Here is a 5,953-nt window from a genome sequence, read left to right as displayed (position 1 = left end):
CATGTACTGTGTGTGCTGCAGATTTTATGCTGTGAATTTTATGTTGCAGATTTCTGCTGTGTAGATTAGGGAAATAAATGACTGAGCGCATAGAAAATGCTATTTTTTTACTGTCAGGAAATCCTGATCAGGCATCAGGAAAGTATCCGGATTTCTGACAGTAATCTGTTTTTACCTGGTGCGTCCTGAGGTCCGGGGGGGAGTCAGAGGGTACGTCCTGAGGAAATCCGGGTGGTTTTTCCGGACGTGTGAAGGGGGCCTAAGTCTGCAAATGGCCGTCAGCAAAGACCCAGGCTTCCCTTGTATCTCTCTCTATCACCTCTCTGCCGGTGTCTGCAGCTCTGTACCTGGTATGGACCTGACAGATTCTCCTGAGCTGTGATTGGTTGCTGTGGGAAGCCGACACTAGTTTCAGTTTTAGGCTACGTGCACACAATGTATTTTTGTTATGACAAGAACGGCCATTGTTGGCAATTAAAACAACGGCCATTCTTGTCCTAAAACAATGCACTGCATTGAACTCTATGCGATCAACGGCCGTTGTTCACACTGTGCACACATTGTATTGTATGGCCATTCTGATGGTCGAACATTACACAGACGTATATGGTTACTTGGATTACAGGCACACAATCCAAATAGTTAAAACATTGTCCGTTGTTGGCAGTGTCAAACATCAGCCGCTGTTTTATTTCTGTGTGTTAATGTTGCTTTACAGATTGATAACTCTATTGTCACTATTGTCCTCAGTATTGCAGCACATTTTCTGGTGAAGTGAATAAAAGTGAGTTGTAATACCACATAACACCTGAGGATCAGCATGGCGCCGTTCTTGAAATAAATCAGTAATGTTTTCTAATTCTGGAAAACCCACATAACCCCCCACATCTAAGATAAAAGCTTAGACTGATTTGTTAGATCTTTGTCGCATTTATCACCCCCCCCCAACAAAAGTGACAAGTAAAGTTACAAATTATGCCATAAATAGGGTATGCAGCATATAGGAGAGTTTTCTATGCAGCAGAGTGATACAATATGACGGTATATTACCCCAATGTGTACTGGATGGAGATTGTAATAAAATTATCCACAGACACCGATTACTCATCTACCTTCATTATATTCATCTGTGACGCTGGTTTGGGGAATTTGTACTTTCTATTGATATTCCGTCACCATTTTGATGGCCGCCATATTGGATCAAGGGCAAAATTTTCCAATGGGAAGGTGGTCATGTAGCATATAAAAAAAAAAGCAGAATTGTCTCAGAAATGGATTGCCACAGTCAGGTTTGCAATATCTCTCTTGTTGTTCAAAAGTTATCAACAGAAAGTTGCTTTGTGTTTAGGATCAGTTCTGTGTTTAGCACCATGGACAGCACACTGAATATGTCAAATAGCTGTGCATCACAGGGAACATTCCCAGTTGCTATAACTCTCTGGGGGACATTTATGAAGACCCTCGCCGGTCTTACATTAGGATCTGCAACCAATTTCCCCAACAGATTCACGAAGAGACGCACGCCTCTTAGTGAATCCGGCCTGCCTTACGCAGATGTTGATTTCTGCCATGATTTAGGCCTGCGAGCTGGTGTAAATCATGGTAAATCAGGCGCAGGAGTAGGCCATGTCCCCTCCCTGTCTTGCCACGCCGCCTCTACATTAATTATTTTTATTTTTTTATATTTAATATCTAAAATCAGCACCCCGCCTCTTTTTGTGTCTAATCCTGGATGAGCACTATAATAGTGCCCCCACCTACGCCCTGTCCCATCCAAGCACATAGGTCAGATGGGCACAGAAGGAGGTCTCATGCTCAGCAATATACCAATGGCCTCTGCTTACTCTCTCTATTTCCTATTTCAGGCTGGACTGGATGACGGTGAGGGTGAGTTTTGTCTATAATATCTCTGTGTATCTCTACAATATATAAAGCAATTTTCTAAACTAACACTTTTCTATTTTTTATTCTTTAGATGGAGAATCGGATTTCGGGTTAGTAAATCTTTACTGAAGATGTAAAACTTGTGTGACCCTATAATTCCTCCCCTATAGACCCCGACCATCACTGATGTCTCTAATGTGTGTTAGGTTTTCACTATGTCCTCTATTCTATCACTAACAGGAGCGACATCGACGACATCGAGGAGGATTCGGACGATTGGGAGTAAGTATCTCATAGACTTGTTTTAAACAACAAGCCTATAAAAATTAGGAGCTTTTTTTTTTTTAAGGGGTAATTCAGCAAAAAAAAAATAAAAATTCTTTCAAATCAACTGGTGCCAGAGATTTGTAATTTACTTCTATAAAAAAAAATTCCAATACTTATCAGCTGCTGTATGTCCTGCATGAAGTGGTGTATTCTTTCCAGTCTGACACAGTTTCTCTCTGCTGCCATCTAAGTCTGGGACAGTAACTGCACAGAAGCAAATCCCCATAGAGAACCTTTCCTGCTTTCCAAACTGGAAAGAATACCACTTCCTGAAGGACATTCAGCAGCTGATAAGTAATGGAGGACTTGGGATTTTTTAATGGAAGTAAATTACAAATCTCTAAATCTCTGGCACTTTTCTGGCACCAGCTGATTTGAAAGAAAAAACTGTTTGCTGAACAATCCTTTCTACTCCCTTCTTTATGGTGAAGTTCTGCCAGAAAACTGATGTCTCTAATGTGTGTTTGGTTCTCACTGTCTTCTCTATTCTATCACCAACAGCAGCGACGACATCGATGAGCGTCTGGAGGATTTGGAGTAAGTATCTCACAGTAAAATACTATACATGTCCGCAGGGGGTCTCATCTTAAACAACAAATTTACAAAAATTAGTGTTTGGAGCTTTCTTTTTTTAAAGGGGTAATTCAGCAAAAGAAAAAAAAATAAAATCAACTGGTGCCAGAGATTAGTAATTTACTTAAAAATCTCAACTCTTCCAGTACTTATTAGCTGCAACATGTCCTGCAGGAAGTGGTGTATTCTTTCCAGTCTGACACAGTGCCCTCTACTGCCACCTCTGTCCATGTCATGAACTGCCCAGAGCAGCAGCAAATCCTAATAGAAAACCTCTCCTGCTCTCCAGAATAGTAAGAATACACCACATCATACAGGACATACAGCAGCTGATAAGTAATGGAAGACTTGACATTTTTTCATAGATTACAAATCTCTGGCATATTACATTACTTCCATTATTTTCTAGCAAACCTTGCAGCATTTGGTTTAAATGATGTGTTTTTCTTGTGTCTGATTTTGTGGTGTTTTTCCCCATAGCAGAGCATGTGATTCTCTGGTTTCTCTTTAACGCTGGATTTACACATGGCAGTTTTTTGGAAAGCTGCCATTGCAGTTTTTGAGCCAAAACCAGAAGTGGATCAAAGTAATGGGTACAATAAAGGAAGCGCTTATATGTCTCCTACCTGCCGGATCCACTTTGGCTCAAAAATTACAGTGGCAGATTTCCAAAAAAAAACTGCCTTGTGTGAAACCAACCTCAATCACATGAACTGTAAAGTGAAAAACAAAAACCTTAACAAAACACACAACACATATGTAAAGAAAAGACGCCATACCTAGAGCACACACCAAGGTCCCGAAGTGACGAAAAACACCAAGTAGACAAAATCATTGATGGCGGTGACTTTCACATCTCATCCCAAATCCCCAGTGCTAACAGCGCATTATAGTCAGATCATCTGGTATGATAAATCTGGGCCAGTGGATTTCCAATGTACATGTTTCTATAAAACCTCCCCCAACATGCAGCACCTGGAGGACTGACTAATATCCCCTTTATAATATGCAATTATTATTATTTTATTATTATGTAATAGGTGGAAGATGGCCGTGATGGACGCCCCGTGGATATTCAGGTAATTACATGACATTTAAACAGCTAAAAAATCAAATACATCATTTTTACAATAGTTTTCGCCCCCGCTCACACACATCTCTGCCCGTGCCATAGACTCCATTCTATGGTCGGGTGGATTCCGCCTTACACCCAAAGAATTGACTTGTCAATTCTTCGGTTGGATGACGGAATCTGACCGACCATAGACCGCAGTCTATGGCAATGGTGGAGATGCGTTCCAGCGCAAGTGAAGAGGAAAGTTTTCTGCTTCAGCTGTGGCAGAATAGGAGCAGAATTCAAGCGGAATTCAAACCCCATTGACTTCTATAGGATTCCCCTGGTGGAATCGGCCTAAAAAATTGACGTGTCAATTCTATGTCGGAAGGCGGATCCGCGGCAGAAAATTCTGCTGTGTGAACAACAGAGCGGAAATCCCATTAAACACAATGGAGTTGCTCTATTCATATTTTATGGGAAGAATTTCAAGTGGATATTTAGGGTGTGTTCACATTATGGAATCCGCATGGATAACCTGCCATGGATTCCACTGCTCGCATCTCCTCCTGTTCCATTGACTCCATTCTATGGTCAGGGGGGATTCAGCCATCCGCCCAAAGAATTGACATGTCAATTCTTTGGGCAGATGGCGGAATTCGCCCGACCATAGAATGGAGTCTATGGGACAGGTGGAGAAGCCCAGGGTGCGAGCAGGGGCAAGCGGAGGAATTCACTGGAGATTATCCGTGCAGATTCTGAAGTGTGAACACACCCTAAGAGCGGATCCCACTTCAAATTCCTGGCCTATTCCTCAATGTGCACATCCCCTTAATGGGAAAACTGGCAGTGATGACAAGGGGTTAGTAAATATCCTGATGGATTTCATGTTCTTATTGAGCGGTCACAATAAATAATATTTTCTGAAAGTTTGAAATGGGACCAAGTACCAATCCTCCCTAACCAACCCTATGTTCTCTGTTACAGAGACGACAAGTACCCGCTGCACCGTTGGATCCCGAGCCTGGAGACCATCGTGTAAGTATGAAGAAGCAGCAGAGATATAATCATCCATCTACATGATATGACAATATGAGTCCATTTATATCTGTGTTCCCCACCAAAATCCCACATATGTATATTCCCATATTCCCAAAAACTATGGGGCAGATTTAACACACGAGCTGGTTTCTGATCTATATACAGGGAGACTGACGAAGAGGAGGAAGATGACGCGGCTGCGGACATCCCCAGGTGAGGGCTCAAAGAATCATATTTTCTATTTATTTTAACTGCATCTTCCCCTATAGGCTCCGATCATCGTGAAGATGTCTCTAAATATCATTATTGTCTCTTATTAAAGGGGTACTCCGGCGCGTGGGTATTTTTTTTAGATACGGCCGTGTAAGGAGGGGGTTATGGACGGCGGAGGTCACTTACCTCCCTGGTTCCAGCGCCGGGTCTCGGATCGCGCCGCCCCGTACACCCGTCCCACGGGCCGCTTCCTGGTGTGAGCTGCCGCATGAGACGTGATGTCTCCAAGCAGCTCACATATTCAGCAACTGTAGCGGAGTCCCGCCTCGGCCGCTGAATGGCTGAGCTGCTTGGAGACGTCACGTCTCATGCGGCAGCTCACACCAGGAAGCGGGCGCGGGACGGGTGTTCAGGGTGGCGCAACCCGGCGCTGGAACCGGGGAGGTAAGAGACCTCCGCTGTCCATAACCACCCCCTCCCCGGCCGTATCTGAAAAATACCCCCGCGCCGGAGTTCTGCCAGAAAACTGTTGTCTCTAATGTGTGTCTGGTTTTCACTATTTTCTCTATTCTATCACTAACAGGAGCGAGGACGACACAGAGGAGGATTGGAAGTAAGTATCTCTTAGTCTCGTCTTAAACAACAAGTCTATGAAAATTAGTGTTAGGAGTTTTTTTTAAAGGGGTAATTCAGCAAAAAAATTCTTTCAAATTAGCTGTAGCCAGAAAGTGCCAAAAATTTGTAATTCACTTCTGTTAAAAACATTTCCAGTACTTCTCAGCAGCTGTAGGTTCTGCAGGAAATGGTGTATTCTTTCCAGTCTGTTGCTCTCTGACATCTTAGTCTGGGACAAGAACTACC

General features: G+C 43.0%; 1 long non-coding RNA gene across 1 annotated transcript; it reads left to right on the top strand.

The window, feature by feature from the left end:
• Positions 1-3,834: 3,834 nt before the first annotated feature.
• LOC138771142 (uncharacterized) lies at positions 3,835-5,699 on the top strand. The gene is made up of 4 exons (XR_011359552.1): positions 3,835-3,863; positions 4,826-4,876; positions 5,045-5,092; positions 5,676-5,699. It is a non-coding gene; the product is annotated as an uncharacterized lncRNA (long non-coding RNA).
• The last annotated feature ends 254 nt before the right edge of the window (positions 5,700-5,953 follow it).

The sequence above is a fragment of the Dendropsophus ebraccatus genome, chromosome 13 (genome assembly GCF_027789765.1).
Source record: "Dendropsophus ebraccatus isolate aDenEbr1 chromosome 13, aDenEbr1.pat, whole genome shotgun sequence".
Taxonomy (NCBI): Eukaryota; Metazoa; Chordata; class Amphibia; order Anura; family Hylidae; genus Dendropsophus; species Dendropsophus ebraccatus.
This window is presented reverse-complemented; position numbering and strand designations above follow the sequence as displayed.